Consider the following 18,958-nt stretch of genomic DNA (forward strand, 5'->3'; position numbering starts at 1 on the left):
TAAAGTCACTAACTTCCATTTGTCCAGTCCTAATTCTTAGGCAATTATTTTCTTCAGAGAGCTTTTGTATCTCCTTTTCCATTTTGCTTTTCAAGCTATTGAATTTTTTCTCATTTCTTTCCTGTATCACCCTCATTTCTCTTTTCATTTTTTCCTCTACCTCTCTTACTTTGTCTTCAAATTCCTTTTTGAGTGCCTCTATGGCCTAAGAACAATTCATATTTTTCTTGGAAGCTTTGGAACCCTCATGTTGCTATCCTCTACTCAGGATACACCTCAATCTTCCTTGTTGCTAAAGAAACTTTCTATGATTCTCAACATTCTCTGCTTGCTCATCTTGCCCATCTTTTACTTTACTTTTAACTCCGTCTTACAGTGGGACCCTACTTCCTAGCTATACTGTCCCAAGCTTTAGAAGGTCCCAGGTGTTTCAATTTGAGGGAGAGCTTGATTTTCTCTTGCCTGGCCTGTTCTCTGCTCAGAAGATAACCTCAGGCTAACTTGCTAATTAACCAGGAAGCAAAAGTTGTGTGCTGTGGTTGTTAGCTCTGACAAGCCTATGCCCCTCCCCTACCTGGGCCTTCTGCCACTCAAGATTTCTTCTTGGTTTCCTGCTATGTTAGAGGTACTAAATTCCTACTTAGGTCCCACAGACACCCCTATATTTTCCCCTGAACTGCCCTTCAGCCCTCTCACCTGACCATAAGCTTAGTTCTAGATGATGGTGCTGCACCTGATTCAGAAGCTCAGGGGTAAGTTTTTCTGGCATAGCCTGCCTGGGGCTGGATCTGTGTTGGCATGATTGTGGGGTTGGATTCCACTCCCAGCACAGAACAGTACACCTTCCAAGCAGTCTTTGGCTGGAAAATAACCTCAGCCCATATTTTTGTGGTTTTAGTTGCTCCAGGGGTTCTGTTATGGCTGTTGTTGGAGTAATTGTGTCAGGAGCTCTGAGCACTTAATCCTCATCAACTTCTTAATACTGCCTAATATTGTGTTAGCATTTTGGCTGTCATCTCATTGTAGGTACCTGTTCTATTTCTTCCATCATCACCTGTGTCTCTGTGTCCAGCTCACAAGATTTGATACTATAAAATATATTAGAAAACATTCAGCCTACTTCCTGCATTCTATGGATGAGGTAACTGAGAAATAAAGTGATTTTCCCAAGGACATATATTAAGTAGTAGAGCTAGGATTGGAACCCAGGTCATCTTTTACCAAAGTCATTGCTTTTTCCTCTTGAGCATTCATCACTCACTACTTTATTCCTATCTGGGCTCCATTCCAAAGTCCTCAGACTTCTTTCTCTACCATATTCTAATAGGATTTTCACATTAGAATCTGTCTTTGACACCATCTGCAGCAGCCTTCTCACACTGGAAGATCATTCTACCCTGGCAGCATCTTTCTCTGATTGGTGGTTTCCTTCATTTTAAAGAAGGGCCCCCAAGGCCATCCAAATTAATTTTCGCTGGACCTTGTTCCTGCATCTCCTTATTTCTTTCTCTAACATGCTTCAACTTGGTCACTTTCATCTTCTTCCTACCCTTTCAGATAACTTTCATAGATTGGCTTCTTCTTTTAGAATGTAAGCTTCACAAGGGCAGGGAATTTTGTTTTTATTATTGATTCTGTTTGTTTTCCCAGTTCTTAGTATGGTGCTCTGTGCATAGTGTTTAATAAATGCTTGTTTTCTTCCCTTGATATGGATACCAAGTCCCTTATAAAAGCAGAGAGAGAATATTGACTATATACAATCAGTGCAAAATAATTGACTATGGTAGCTCTTTAAATTCAATAAATTTTTGTACTACTCTACAGTTAAGAGCAGGCTAAACTGCATATTAAATACCTGTAATTCAGCTTAATCAGGAAAATTGCAGTACAAAACACTCTCGTAAGCAGTTGTTACAAACAGCTGTCCAAATACATAAAGTAAATTATTTTCACTAACAAGATTTACAAAGTCTATGCTTTCCAGAACATTAAATACACTTAATCTTAATCTACATGATTACTAGTAAACTTGAATCTGTTTTAGAAGGTAAATATCAAGAATCTTGTGTTTCCTAGATAAAATAGAGCACTTCAAGGGTAATAGAAAGAGCACTGGCCCCACCCTTTCCCCTCTCAATCTTCCTCCTACCCCATTCCCACTACAAAGTTCTAGTGCAGAATGATTATTGCTGGCACTGATTCTGAGGTCACAATGACTCTTCTTTATGCTAAGCAGATGAAATATAGGAATAAAATCATAGCCTGGCTTTGGATATGAATCTTAAATTAGAGAGATTAAAAAAAAACATTTGAAGTGTTGTGTACTATAGTTTCAATTTGTATCTCCTTATTCCTATCCAGAGTACTGGAAACCTCATTCTACATCATGAGCATTACTGGTTGTCTGAGCTGCCTTCCAATGAGCTCATCCCTACCTGAGGGGACTAAGGAATCATATTATAAACACTGCTCATAGACAGAAATACACATGTTATTTGATTCATTTCTTGTTTCCCTTTCCTTTGTTAATACTTTAAATACTATTCAGCAGACCACAAATGTTCATGTATTATTCCATAAATGATTAACTATAATATCATCACTGTACTTGCCCTCTGCCAAGTGCAAAATCTTTTTTTTTTTTTTTTTTTTTTTTTTGCTGGGGAAGGGGTCATTAATTGAAGAGGTGCCAAGTGAAATTCTCCAATGTATTATAGAAACTTACTGGAATTTGACAGACCTTCTCTGGAGAGAAGCCCTTCCATTATCCTTGCCATTCGTCTGGCTATGATTTGAATCCTGTATGCAAGGTGACCTCAAGATTTAGTAGAAAAGTGAGGAAGAGAATGAAATAATTGAATTCAGTAATTATCAAGTGCCTACCATGTATGCAAAGCAATGTACTATACAAGAATTCTGAGCTACCAATAGAAAAAAACGGGGAAAAAGTCCTCAAGGAGCTCGTATTCTGTGAGGGTTAGGAGGAGATAGAAATATACATAAATAAGAAATAAAATTACATCCAAAATAGTATGCATGTGGAGGGTCATTGAAGTTTCCAAATAAACCAAAGGTGTTAAGGACATAGAGTAAACTGAGGGTATACTGTCCTGAATTCTCTTTGCTTTTCTTTGTACAGATGAAATCTAAGTTCATCTGATCTCTTCATCCTACTTAACACCTAAGGCTCTCCAGACAGCCTTGTGTTTAGTCTTGAATTTACCACAAGATGTTATTGACACTTGCATGTATTGACTTTGGTCAAAACTTTGTATTCTTCTCAATTGAGAAGAGAATATTCTCAACTGCCTAACATGGGACTTGATAGTTAAGGAGGAGGTTACTAAGATTGCATCCAAGGGTATGCTGGGAAATGTTTAGCAACAAGATCTCTCAAAAAAGAAAACAATATATGTGTATATATCTATGTGTGTATGTGTATGTATATATAATTATAAATATCTGCATGCTTTTGAGTTTAATCACCATTATTAAAATTTCCTCTATCACTTTAAGCATAAACAATCAAGAAAACAATTGTTCAAGCTCTGATTTTTAGCATTTGCCAATTTCCAATTTGTAAATGCTCACACTGAAAAATTTAACACTAAAATTTTAATAATTGGCTCTTGGGAACCTGTGTGATCTAACTCCGGCCTACTCCTAGACCTGTGGATAAGACAAGTAGATAATTTACATAAGAAAAATTTAATATCTGCTGTTTAGTTGGTTTAAGACAGAGTTGATTTAGGTGTTAAATGAATGGCATGGTTCCCCAATTTACTTTGCTACAGGAAGTGGCTACAGGAGTGTAGTGCAGTTGTACAGGAAGTCTGGTGCATTTGAAATACTACTGAGACATATTCACAGAAACTGAATTTCAATACTGGCTTTATGTCATTTTACCTCATGAGAACCCAGGGTTCTTATCTGAGGGATAATTATAGTAGAACAGAAAGAGTTCTGTCCTTGGAGCCACAAAGACCTGATTTTAAATCCCTCCTCTGACATTTACTATCTTTCTAATGACAATGGGCAAGCCACTTTGACTCTCAGAAATTCCGTTTACTCCTCTGTTGTTTGTCCTTTGTTCTCAAAGAAGATCATGACACTGGGGTGATGTCATAACTTGCACTGAATTAGATTTAAGTAAGGGAGGGCTGTGCAAGATATCCAACTTTACTCTCCTCCAGAGCCTTCTTGGTCCCCTGGCAAGATATACATATCAGGACAACTAGAGATGGCCCTGATGTTTAGGGCAATTGAGGTTTAGTGACTTGCTGAGGGTCACACAGCTAGCAAGTATCTGAGGTGACATTTGAACACAGTTCCTTCCAACTTCAGGGCCAATGCTCTATCTACTGCACCACCTAGCTGTCCCACTCCTCTGTAAAGTAGGTGCAGTGATACTCCTCTAATTCCATCTCAGGGGGTATCTATGGCTAAATTAAGTAGTGAAATAATGATCTGCTTATAACTGTTTTCAGGCACACACAATTCATCAGACTCTGTTCAAGAATACACAGGGAATCATAACCAAATATTTTTGACAAAGGGTTACAAGGTGAATATGTAACATGTTTTCACCACAAATATGCAAGTATGCAACTTGTTAGAAGTTAAGTAGTGGTGAGGGGCAGCTAGGTGGCACAGTGGATAGAGCACCAGCCCTGGATTCAGAAGGAGCTGAGTTCAATTCTGGCCTCAGACACTTGACACTCACTACCTGTGTGACCCTGGGCAAGTCACATAACCCTCATTGCCCTGCAAAAGAACACAAAAAAGCAAAACAAAACAAAAAAACAGAAGTAGTAGGGGAGTGGAGTCAAGATGGCAGAGGAAAGGCAGTAAGCTCTTAGAGCTCCTGACACAATCACTCCAAATAATTCCATAAGACAATTCCTGGAGCAGAAGAACCCACAAAAGGATGGGCTAAGATAATTTTCCAGTCAAAGACAATGTAGAAGTGTGGCGGGAGGGGTCCACTGTACCAGGGTGGGAGTGGAACCCAACACAGATCCATCCCCAGGCAGGCCTCACCAGAGGAATTTACCCCCCAGTGTCTGAATCACCTGCAGCACCAGCATCTTCTAGAACTAAGCTACTGATCTGGTAAAAAGGCTGAGCAGTTGGCCTGGGAGTGAAAACAGGGGTCTCTGTAGGAGGTGAGGAGGAATTCAGTTGTCTTACCCAAGTAAGAAAACAGGAAGAAATCTTGAGTGGCAGTGGCCGAGGTTGGGGAGGGGCACAGGATCACCAGAGCTATTAACCCAGTGAAACAAAGTTTTGTTTCCTGGTTGGATAGCAATTAAGCTTGGGGTTATTTACAGACCAGAGAAAAGGCCAGGTGAGTGAAGAACCTGCCCCTCCTTTAATTGTAACACCTTGGACACCCTGAAGCTTGGGATAGTGCAGCCTTGAAGCAGTGCTCCACTTTAAGAAGGAGTTAAAAGTCAAGAAATAGGTGGGGAAGATGAGCAGACAGAAAAAGATGCAGATCATAGAAAGTTTCTTTAGTGGCAAGGAAGATCAAGGTGCACACTGATAAGAGGATAGCAATCTAAGGACTCCTACATCCAAACCTTTCAAGAAAAATATGAATTAGTCTCAGGCCATAGAGGCACTCAAAAAGGACTTTGAAGATAAAGAGAGGTAGGGGAAAAATTAGAGTGATGTGAGAAAGTCATAAGAAAAACGTCAACAGCTTGAAATGCCAAATGGAAAAGCTCTCTGAACAAAATAATTGCCTAAAAATTAGGATTGAACAAATGGAAGGTAATGACTTTATGAGATACCAAGGTACAATAAAGCAAATCCAAAGGAATTTAAAAAAATAGAAGGCAATGTGAAATATCTTTTTGGAAAAACATCTGACCTAGAAAATAGATCCAGGAAAGATAATTTGAAAATTATTGGACTACCTGAACACCATGATCAAAACATGATCTTAAGGGGGCGGCTAGGTGGTGCAGTGGATAAAGCACTGGCCTTGGATTCAGGAGAACCTGAGTTCAAATCCAGCCTCAGACACTTGACACTTATTAGCTGTGTGACCTTGGGCAGGTCACTTAACCCTCACTGCCCTACCAAAAAAACCCAAAAAACCAAAAAAACCAAAAAACCATGATCTTAGATATCATCTTCCAAGATAATGTCAGGAAAAATGCCCTTATATTCTAGAAACAGAAGGTAAAATAGAAATTGAAAGAATCCATGGATCACATCCTGAAAGAGATCTCAAAATGGAAACTTCCAGGAATATTTATACAAATTCCAGAGCTCCCAGGTCAAGGAGAAAATATTGCATGCAGCCAGAAAGAAACAATTCAAGTTCTGTGGAGCCACAATCAGGACAGCACAAGATCTAGCAGCTTCTACATTAAATGTCCAGAGGGCATGGAATATGATATTCCAGAGGGCAAAGGAATTAGGATTACACCCCAAAATCACCTACCCAGCAAAACTGTGTAGAAATTTTAACGGGAAAAAATGAGACTTCAATGAAAAAGAGGACTTTCAGGTATTCATAATGAAAAGACCTGAACTGAATAGAAAATTTGACTTTCAAATGGAATATCCTAGAGAAGCAGAAAAAGGTAAAGAAAACAAAAAGAAATCATATGGGATGCTAAATGGTTAAACTGTCTACCTTCCCAAATGGCTAGATGATACCTCTAACTCATAAGAACTTTCTCAATATTAGGGCAGATTATAGGAATAAATTTAGACTGGAGCAAAGGTGGGAATTGATTATGAAGGGATGATATTTGTAAAGCATTTTTTTTTGTTTATCATTTTTTGTCAGGTGGTCAGGTTTGGGAGGCATGCCTGGGGTTGTAGAGTTGGTAAGCATCTTGTGTTTGAGGCCAGATTTGGGTGGGTACTTTGTCCACTGTGTCACCAAGCTGCACCATGATAACATCTTTAGGGCAAAGTTGAGGGGGGGAGAGGATTCCATTGGGGGAGGGGGGAGGAGAGAAGTATAATGGGGTGAAATCTCACATGAAAGAAGCAGGAAAGGATTTATGGAGTGGAGGGAGAGATGGGGAAGGAGTGGAGCAGTGAATGAGCCTTACACTCATCAGAATTGGCTCAAAGACCTTATTCTCATCAGAATTGGTTCAAGGAGGGAATAATATACACAACTGTGTGGATTAAACTATCTAACCCTGAAGGAAAGTAGGAGGGGAAGGGGATAAAGAGGGAGGAGTGAAAGAAGGAAGGGCAGAATGGGGGAGGGGGCTATCACAAGCAAAACACTTTTGAGGAGGGATAGGGTAAAACAAGATAGAAAATAGAGTAGGATAGAGTGATGATTGGATGAAGATGAGGAATGATTGATGATGAAGAGGATTTATTGAGGATGATGATGAGTATTGGTGGATGATGACTGATGATGACGACAAATTATATGGTGCCTACTTTGCTGGGCTATTTTGAAGAAAATTCTGTGTCAGATATAAGGTACTTTATAAATGTTATATATTACTCTTATTGCAATAATCTAGCTCATGGGTTTATTGTAAGGAAATATCTCTTTAAAGCACTATATAAATGTAGTTTACTATTTTAAAAATGATGAGCAGGATGCTATCAGAAAAATCTGGAAAGACCTATATGAGCTGATACAAAATGAAATGTACTGTATATAAAATAATAGAAATATTGCAAGATGATCTGCTGTGAATGACTTGCTTATTTTCAGCAATGCAATGATCCAAGATAACTCTGTACTTATTATGAAAATGCAATCCATCTACAGAGAGAGAAGTAATGGTATCTGAATACAGACTGTAGCATATTTTTGTTAGTTCTTTATCTGAGGTTTTATTTTTGTCTGTTTTTTCACAACCTGGCTAATGTGGAAATGTTTTACATGACTGCTCATGTATAGTTTTATACTGAATTGCTTGAGTTCTTGGGGGGTTTTGGGAAGGGAGGGAGGACAAGGTTTGGGAACATGAAGTTTTAAAAAAATGATGTCAAAATTTCTATTTTACATGTAATTTGGGAAAATAAAATTCTAAATAAGAAAAAAAGTCAATTATCAGGAGGGAAACTGAGAGCCACTTTTTGTCCTCAGCAAATGATTCACAACAAATGGCCTGGGCAAGAAGCAGAAGTGGTAACAAAACTCCTTTGTTGTTGGTAAAACTGAGTTCAATGTTAAGCCTGATTTATAGAATATTTTTAAAAAGGAGGAAGAACATTGCAGTGGAATTGGAGAAAAATGACCTCTAATCTGACTTTGACACTATAACTAGTTATGTGACTTTCAGAAAGAAGTTACAGAATTTTACTGTGCCTCAGTTTCTTCATTTGTAAATATGGCATATCTGATTTACTAAAGATAAACTTAATTCACAAAATTTCTCTGTGGTTTGAATTCGTTGAACATGATTAATTATAATGAGGATAGCTTAAACACAATGCAATATAATATTATATGTATTGTATAGATATATATGTATGTATAATATGACTATATATTTTATATGTGCACATAGCCATATATGTATATATGTATGTATATATATATAGAGAGAGACAGACACAGAGAGATTAAAGTTAAGACTTTTTATAAAAATCACATCTAATCTAACAATAAACTTATGATATAGGTATTATTATTATCTTGTGAGAAAATAATGGGATTTGGCAGACTCCAGGGGCCCCACCTGAAGAATGATTTGGATTTGATTCAATTGGGTGAGATTGAGAAAAGGACTGAGAACCTACTTAAGGTTGATTAAATCAAGACCACACCTGGCCAGCCCTGAGTGGGGTGCTGTTCTCAGAGGCTGTGGACTACAACATCAACATGAGACTACCTTCAACCAATCAGCTTGAAGGACAGCCCCTTCCAGGGAGGGAGACAGGACATTTGAAGGGAGGTTGGTTCCCTAGCTCTAGCCTCTTTTAGTTTGGGAACTGGCATGTTGTGGCAGGGGCATGCAGAATAGACAGATCTCCTAATTTTCATAACTTCACATGTTGTTTTTTTTTTTTTTTTGGAAGCATGGATAGCTAGGTGAAGGTGGCTTTCTCTCTCTCTTTGCTAACCCCTAATGTACTTTAATAAATGCTTAAAAGCCTAAATAGTTGCCAAATTTATCAGTTAACTTAGTTCTACTCCCCCCCCCCATACTGGGGGGGAGCAGATAAGGCGATTACACATTAGATTTTAAACATCACAAGCTACATAGTTTTACAGATGAAAAACTTAATGTTAAGAGAATTTAAATGATTTGCTCAGATCACACAACAAGTAAGTATCATAAGTAAGGCTTGAACCTGATTCCAATTCCAGTGCTCTATAGTAGGAGGGATAGACTATTCATCTGAATACAGAGTCATCTACTGGAAACACACAGACACATATTAAAAACTCAGTATGTTTAAGAGAGTGATAGGTGATAGGTAAGTAAAAAAAAAAAAAAAAAACAAAACAGTTCCACTTCCCTTCCCCCAACTTAAAGAAAATATATTCCCCTCAGGTAGATACAATCACAAAGGCATCTTTCCATTAAATTTAAATACTGCCTGTCAAATTTGGGCAATGCTGTTCTTTCAGAACTGACATTTTCAAAGAAATATGTTTATTTTTCCAGTTTTTAATTTTGCTAGAAAACAGACAGTTTGGACTTGAAAGAAGTCAATGAATTATTTTTTCCCTGTAAATTGTGCTACATATCTATTTTTAAAAATACTATAAGCACTTTCAAAAACAGATAGTACATAGATGGCTTCTGTATTGACCTAATAGACAATAATAGCTCATTTGTAAGTTTTATAGGCTAAGAATCTTATAATTCACTTCAAAATCCCTAATAGGCCTTGGCATGAGAGAACTCGAGAAGGGTTCAGAGGACTTGCTATATATTATTGGATAAATAACACTCATTCTTAAACAATATGCAATTAGGTGCCAAGAGTTTATGTGCATGCTGAAAGGACATGCTATTTTTCTTACCTGGATATGCTCAGCTTCTTTCATACACTGTTTTTTTTTTAATAGTGTCATAGTTGTTCCTTGAAGGAGCTTATTATCTGCAAGTTTTAAATGGTTTTAAGAAAATGTTTTATCTATAGAAAAAGGGGAGCCAAAAATAATTAAGCTAAATTTATTTAACAGAGTCTCTGTTTCTGTTCAAGCTACTTATAATAAAGCCCCATTAACTAGGTGCTTTTAAGAAGTTGTTAATACGGTTACCAGGCTAAAATGAAGCTTCAACTTAAATTTTTTAACAAATATATTTTGCTCATAACTTGGTCCTCTCTGTTACATTTATCAACATGGAACTTAGCATCGAACTTTTTTTCCCTCTCCACCCCATCCCATTGCATCTATCTTTTTGTTATCATTAGGCATTTAATAAATGAGTATTAGAATTAAATTAAATGACAATTCTGTGTAGGTCTATAATTATCTATATTTCTATTGCACATTATTGGTGCAAAGTAATTCAATGTAAATTATGTCAGTTAATCTTCATAACAAAAATGTATGTTTGCAAGGTGAAACATTATCATGTCCATTTTATACATGGACACTGATATTATTATGATTATGATTTTGGTTTTTGTTTTGTTTTGCGAGGCAATGAGGGTTAAGTCACTTGCCCAGGGTCACACAGCTAGTAAGTGTCAAATGTCTGAGGCCGGATTTGAACTCAGGTCCTCCTGAATCCAGGGCCAGTCCTTTATCTACTGTGCCACCTAGTTGCCCGCTATTATTATTATTATTAATGAAAATAATGACATAAACCTTTTTATTTACTGATATATAAGTCTTTTAAAGTACCTGATGTATATCACGCTATATAAAATTGACATAAGAATGGGAAAAGCTGTATAACATCTAAAAATGTCATATATATACATACACACACACACACACACACACACACACACACATATATATATATATATATATATATAATGGTTTCTACAAATCAGCCATTCAAATTACTTATAAACAATTACCAAATCCAGCTCACTGCAAGGATTTTCTGTTATGCTAAGTATCCCTAGTTCCTTTGACCAATCTTCCTATGCATAATCCTCTATCTCTTCACCATCCTTGATACCTACTTCAAGATGCTTTACAATCATCAATTTCCTTCATAAAATGTGACATACATAATATAAATTCCCAAATGATGAGAGCAGAGTACAGGGGAGTTGTCACTTCAAATGTTATGAATATTTTCTCATACCATTTGTGAAACTATCTAGAATTTTTCAGACAAAATTCTGTTTAGTCACTCTTCCCCCATCTTATGTATGTGAAGTTGATCTTTTGAACAAATATAGGAGTTTACATTTACCTTTAAGTTCATCTTACTAAATCCAACCCATTGTTCCAGCATGTTTGATATCCTGAGTCTTCCAATTTATTGGATATTATTCCCCATATTTTGTTGTCTGAAAATTTGATAAGTGAGCTATGATTTAATACATCATGAAAAAAAAATCAGCAGCACAAGTTCAAGGAAAAATTTCAGATGTTTTTCCACTAGAGACCTCCTTAATCAATAATTTACAACCATTAATAACTCCAGATTCAACTGGTCCCAAGTTTTCTACAAATAGTTATATTATTGACTACATAATCATATTGGTTAAGGATATCTAGTATTTATATGACACATTTAAGTTTGCAAAGCTTTTATGTATGAAATCACTAAGTAGGTACTTGTTCTGCTTGGCTATGTGTATTTGTTTAAAAAATAAAGTTTAGTTTTTCAATACTGGAAGGGTGGAAGAAAAATTGATGTTTGCTAAATGAAAAAATATCACAAAAATATCCATTCCCTCTGCTGCTCACAGATATTTTATTATCCAGATGTATATTATTATCCAAAAGTATATTCTGTATGTTTCTACCTGAAACAATACCTAAATTACAGCATCTTTCCAGGTATAAAGGCATGCTAATTAGAGTATATAATTTTGTATGGTAGACAAGTAATTTATTAGCAATTAGGTCCTAATTCTTCATTTAAGATTTATTTAAATAAGAAAGTAATCTGAATATCTGAGTCAATCTCTTAAGGATCCCTAAGTAAACATTTTATCAGAGAAGATTCTTAAAGTAACCATTGATTAGCTACTTCTCTCTTTCTGGATTGCTCCAATTCCATTGCAGAGGCCACATTTTCTTGTAATCTAACTGTAAGTGACCTTTTCTCTAAAAGCTGAGTTTGAAATCATTAGAAGCATTTGCCTCTTTATTCTCATTGTCATGTAACATAGTTTTTCACTTTCCGTCTAATGAAAAGCCAATGCTTTCTTGGGTTAGCATTTTCCTGCCTAATGCACTGAGCTACTATAGCGAAAAATCGGTTCAAAGTAGGAAATGCAAAATAAAAAGATAGGCATTCTTCAAAATACTTGGGTACGAAGATTAGAAAATGAAGCATATCTTCTTAATAAGTACTGGCCACAAGCAATTCCAAAATATTGAAAGCAAAACTCATTCAACTGAAATTCTTTTTTAAAGAATGTTGCTCTTACTTTATTTTACTTTATACTGGTTTTAACCCTAGTTTCTTATACTGTTATACTTAAAATCCTGTAGAGGGCAAGCGCTTTAATGCAAGGTATTATTTCACTTTATCTTTATATCCCAAATACTTATTATAGGTTCTTCAAATTCAGCCCTTACATGCAGGAGGGAATTGGTGCATATTGGAATAAATGTGTTATTTCAATGATTTTAGGCATGTGCTATCATGTTGCTCTCTATTTAGATAACTTGAATTTGTTTCTTTTTTGTCATTATTTTGAGAGAGTAGTTAGAATAATTTCATCATACAGTATTATACTTTCCTAGACTCATTACCTTTTAACCTTCTTTTCTTGAGAATATTCTTTCTTTCTTGGATTTTATTAAAGCTTGAATTCTTGAAACTCACTTATTTAACTTCTTTTATCCTCTTTTGACTTACCCTCTTTTGAACTTTGCTCTTTATCCTTCATATTTGGAATTAAAGACTCCCTGACCCTTTGTTAATTGATCCTTCATTATAGCCACAATGGTATGTTGCTATTTTCATCACTCCTCTCTCTCTCTCTCTCTCTCTCTCTCTCTCTCTCTCTCTCTCTCTCTCTCTCTCTCTCTCTCTCTAACTATTGGTACTGATGAATTGTCTTTGAGTGACTTCTTGACATTTTAAAAGATCTATCTGCTATCTCATCACTATATTCTCAGAAGTTATTGGCTAATAACAGACTGCTTTTGTGTATTGACTTTTTTGTCTTTTTTAACAGTTAGGTAGAAGAATGTAATGTAAAGATATGACAATTCCTTCACAACCACAATAAATGGATCTGGAGCTCCTTATAAAAAGGTACATTTCTCTTGGATTTTTCTGTCTCATTTGATGTGACCATCATTTTGATCTATTTGTAGTTCTAGAAAGTTGCTTTTTTGTAGTTTGTCACTCTGTATACTTATCATAAATTATTGAACTCGAGCTTTCTATGACTCTTTGGAAATACTTGTTTGAAATAAAATGGTAGAAACGTTTATGATTCCTCTAACATAGTACAAGTTCATTGTTTTACTTTCTGATAACATCTTCCACAGCAGCGGTTATGATTTTCTTTCATAGATATTTAAGGGTACAGTCATTAACACAAACTGGTTAGACCAGATGCTCTAACCCAATGGAGAAAAAGGAGAACATAGCTAGTGGTAAAGATTAAAGAATATTCATGAGGTTTTATCCTGACTACAAAGGAATTTTTTAAACCTAGTTTTTAGCTTTATCGTTGATGTATTCAAAGGTTATTTATGGTCGTCTTGCTTTAGACTGTTGCATTTATAAGAAACGGCATTTACTTTTGAATATTTCAACATAAAATCTCACAGTTCTTAACACTGTCGAACATTGAGGACCAGTATGTTGCCAAATAGAGCCAAGTTCAAATTCTGCCTATGGCAAATACTGCGTGATCCTGAGGAAATACTTTAAACTTTCAGTGCTCTAGGCCACTTCCTAAGACTATAAGCTACAGAGAAGGTCCCAACAGACATTGTTATGGGCCAGCGGTTTCTTCATCTGAGGGATTCTAATATCACTCTATTCCCAGGTTCAGTCCCTTTCCCTCACTAGTCCCAAATCTAGATCAAAAGTTCAGAAAACATAAACTCTCATGATTTAGGAAATGAAGAAAATTATTCTCTTCTCAGAATCTAAACAATCTTGATAGAAGGGTGATGTGAGACATAAATGATTGTTAGAAACTTTGAACCGAAAATATAGTCATTGAATTGCTACAACTAACATTCTGGAGTTGTTATATTTAACATTATAAACTCTAAGGAATCTGTTGAATTTGTGGATAATTTTGTGGTTCATTTGTCTTCAGTCTCTTAAATATTGGCAGGCAAAACATTTTCCTTAAGGAAGTTTTTGTTTTTTGTTTTATGTGTGTATGTATTTTTGTGTGTGTGACTTTAATGAGGATTTTATTGTTTATTTGTTTCTTCAAAGATATTAAACATTTCAATTAGACTTATGGGGTCTAATAATTAGTCATATGGGGTTTAAATTACAGAGGCAAAATTGAAACCACATCACTTGACTTTCAAAGCTAGTATTCTTTTCACTTTAGTGCACTACCCCTGGTAATTTGATAGATTCTTAATTTCATTGATGTAACTTCCTCCCAATACTGTCTATTGCAGCCCATGAATATATTATTTTGGATTTTGTAGCCCTTATCCTTTAAGTAGCAAATGAAATTCATCCTTTACTAGAAGCCTTCCTCAACCCCTCTTCTAATGTCTTCTCTCCATTATTTATTATTTATACTATACACATCTAACTTTGTAAGTGTATGTTTTCATGCTGTCTCCCCCAATATACTATAAGTTCCTCAAGGGCAGGAACTGCATTTTGCCTCATTGAATCCCTAATGCTTATGACAGTGTCTGGCACATAGTAGGGATTTAATAAATGTTTATGGATTGATTAACTATACATATCCTGAGGCAGCTAGGTGATGCAGTGGATAGAGTACTGGCCCTGGAGTTGGGAAGACCTAAGTTCAAATCCTTGACCCTTATTAGCTGTGTGACTCTAAGCAAGTCACTTAAACCCAATTGCCTCACCAAAAAAACAAAACAAAACAAAATAATAATAATTATACATGTCCTAATGTAAACCCTCTATATTGCAAGAGGAATTCACTCTCATGTTTCATAGGGACAACTTTGGCATTCAGGTTATGTGTTATCCCTAACTCTTGCTGGCAGGCCTACCTCCTCTTCTAGTCATGTATCAACTAGATGATATCTTTTATGATATCTTTTCCTTATAAGTCATTGGCCATATGCTAGGATGTAGGATGTATTTAGGGAAGACTAGTACCTTTGGTCTGAGGCCTACCAAGGCCTTTTAACCTGATTGACCCAACTCTTACCTGTGGCTCCAAGAGGGTGTAGTATTCACAAAAGCCACACCCTGATAAAAATTTTGGTAGATGGACTAAACCAGTTTGAGAGTAACCATGGGATCTCAGACCTGTTGATGAATTAAGGGGGTGCTTACCCAAAGCATGTGAAGACTCCCTCTGTCAGCAGAATGGGTAATTGAAAACAATTTGTTCCAATACCCATGAAGGCAACTGAACAAGGCACTGTGGAGTACTTAGAGTTTGGTTAGACATTGGAAATGCCAATGTAAACCACTGCATCCTGAACCATGACAACTCATGTTGACTTTTGTCTTTCCACTGGACTTTGATGATTCTGGAAGAGAGAGTGAGGCTGTTGAGCAACTCTATCTCACTTAAATCCAATTTATGCACAAATTAAAACCCACCAACCATACAATTTTACTACGTTTACCAATCTTAAAGTCCAAAAGCAAAAGGCAAGTGATTAAGCAGCAAGTACAGATACAGTGAGAACTGTGGTCATAACTGTACACAATTGGCACAGTCCATATGGTCGTCTTTTCTTTTTTAATCTTAATAGAATTTTTTCTTATAGTTACATGTAAAGATAATTTTCAACATTAGGTTTTATAAAATTTTAACTTCCAAATTTTTCTCTCTCTCCCCAAGACAGCAAGCAATCTGATATAGTTTACATAGGTACACTCACATTAAACATATTTCCACATTAGTCATTTTGTGAAAGAAGAATCAGAAAAAAGGGAAAAACCTCAATGAAGAGAAAAAAAGTAAAAACAGTATGGTTCAATCTGCTTGCAGATTCCACAGTTCTTTTTTCTGGATGTGAGGAGAATTTTACATCATGAGTTCTTGGGAATTGTCTTGGATCATTGTATTTCTGAGAAGAGTTATGTCTATCATGCTTGATAATCACACAATATTGTTGATGCTGTAGAGGAACAATGTTCTCCTGGTTCTGGTCATCTCACTCAGCATCAGTTCATGTAAGTCCCTCAAGGACTCATTGTTTTTTGTTTTTTGTTTTTTGCAGTGCAATGGGGGTTAAGTGACTTGCCCAGGGTCACACAGCTAGCAAGTGTCAAGTGTCTGAGACCGGATTTGAACTCAGGTACTCCTGAATCCAGGGCTTTATCCACTGTGCCACCTAGCCACCCCTGAAGGACTCATCGTTTCTTACAGCACAATAGTATTCTATTAAATTCATATACCACAACTTGTTCAGCCATTTGCCAATTGATGGGCATTCCCTCACTTTCCAATTCTTTGCCACCACAAAAAGAGTAGTAATATATATTTTTTAATGTGAGTCCTTTTCTCTTTTTTTGTTTATTTAGAATTTTATTTTCCAAATTATATGTAAAAAAAAAATTTTGACTTCAAATTTTTAAAACTTTGTGTTCCAATTTCTCTTCCTTCCTCCCTCCCCATATCCTACCTTCAATAACTCAAGCAATTTAACAAAAGTTATACATGAGTAGTCATGCAAAACATCTCTACATTAGTCAGGTTGTGAAAGAAAACAGACAAAAACAAAACCAGATTAAGGAACTATCAAAAAATTATGCTTCAAACTGTTTTCAGCTACCATCAGTTCTTTCTCTGTATATGCATTGGAATTTTCATAAGTCCTTCAGTTATATTGGATCATTGCATTGCTGACAATAACCACGTCCTTCCCAGCACATCATCTTAGACTATTGCTGGTATTTTGTATACAGTACATTTCACTCTGCTTTAGTTCATGTAGGTCTTTCCAGGTTTTTCTTATAGCATCTTGTTCATCAACTTTTAAATAGTAACTTACACTTGACAAAGAAATTTCTTCACCATATCTGAGCAAAGTAAATACCATACATTTTCCCATTATAATCAATCATCATAACTGTTTCCCTCCATCCTATTCCCTTCCCATGATAGTGACTCTATTTTCTACCTTCTTTTACCCGATTCCTCCTCAAAAGTATTTTGCTCATGACTGCCCCCTGCCCCACTCTGCCATCACTTCTTTCACCCTTTTGTCTTTATCCCCTTCCCATCCTACTTTCCTAAAGGGTTAGATAGCTTACTCTACCCAATTGTTTGTGCATGTTATTCCTTCCTTGACCCAACTCTGATGAGATTAAGGTCTTTGAGCTAATTCTCTCTTTGAGCTCCTTCACTTCTCCACAACTCCCCCATCTCTTTCCCCACTCAATACACCCTCTCCTGCTTCTTTCATGTGAGATTTCACCCCATTCTGCCACTCCCTTATCCCCTCCCCCCAGTGTATTACTCTCCTCCCTCAATTTTTCCCCAAAGATGTCATCATGGGGCAGTTAGGTGACACAGTGGATAAAGCACCCACCCTGAAACCAAGAGAACCCAAGTCTAAATTCAGCCTCAGACCTAAGACACTCACCAACCCCAACTGCCTGACTCCCCCCAAAATAAAATAAAAAGAAAATAAATGCTTTACAGATATCATCCCTTCACAATCAATTCCCACCTGTGCCCTCTGACTAAATTTATTCTTATCATCTGCCCTGATACTTGGAAGGCTCTTATGATTTAGACATATCATCTACCCATGTAGGAATATAAACAGATTAACTTTTTAACAACTCTCATTATTTCTTTTCCTGTTTAATTTGTTATGCTTCTCTAGGATCTTTCATTTGAAAGTGAAATTTTCTATTCAGTTCAGGTCTTTTCATCACAAATACCTGAAAGTCCTCTTTTTCACTGAAATCCCAATTTTGACCTTAAGGGTTATACAGAGTTTTGTTGGGTAGGTGATTTTTGGTTCTAAACCCAATTCCTTTGCCCTCTGGCATATCATATTTCATGCCCTCTGGTCCTTTAATGTAGTAGCTGCTAGATCCTGTGCTATTCTTACCATGGCTCCATAGAATTTGAATCACTTCTTTCTTCTGCTTGCAATATTTTCTCCTTGACCTGGGAGCTCTGGAATTTGGCTTTAATATTCCTAGGAGTTTTCCTTTTGGGATCTCTTTTAGGATTTGATCCATGGATTCTTTCAATTTCTATTTTGCCTTCTACTTCTAGAATATCAATGCAATTTTCCCTGACAATTTCTTGGAAGATAATGTCTAAGCTCTTTTCTTGATCATGGTTTTCAGGTAGTCCAATGGTTTTCAAATTATCTCTCCTGTTTCTATTTTCCAGGTCAGCAGTTTTTCCAAGAAGATATTTCACATTGCCCTCTATTTTTTTATTCCTTTGGATTTGCGTTATTTTGTCTTGATTTCTCATAAAGTCACTAGCTTCCATTTGTTCAATCCTAATTCTTAGGCAATTAATTTCTTTATAGAGCTTTTCCATTTGGCTTTTCAAGCTGTTGACTTTTTTCTCATGTCTTTCCTGCACTACCCTCATTTCTCTTTCCATTTTTTCCTCTACCTCTCTGACTTTATCTTCAAAGTCTTTATTGAGCACCTCTATGTCTTGAGACCAATTCATGTTTTTCTTGGAAATTTTAGATGTATGGGCCTTGATGTTGCTATCATCTTCTGAAGGTACACATCAA

The sequence above is a fragment of the Dromiciops gliroides genome, chromosome 5 (genome assembly GCF_019393635.1).
Source record: "Dromiciops gliroides isolate mDroGli1 chromosome 5, mDroGli1.pri, whole genome shotgun sequence".
Lineage (NCBI taxonomy): Eukaryota > Metazoa > Chordata > Mammalia > Microbiotheria > Microbiotheriidae > Dromiciops > Dromiciops gliroides.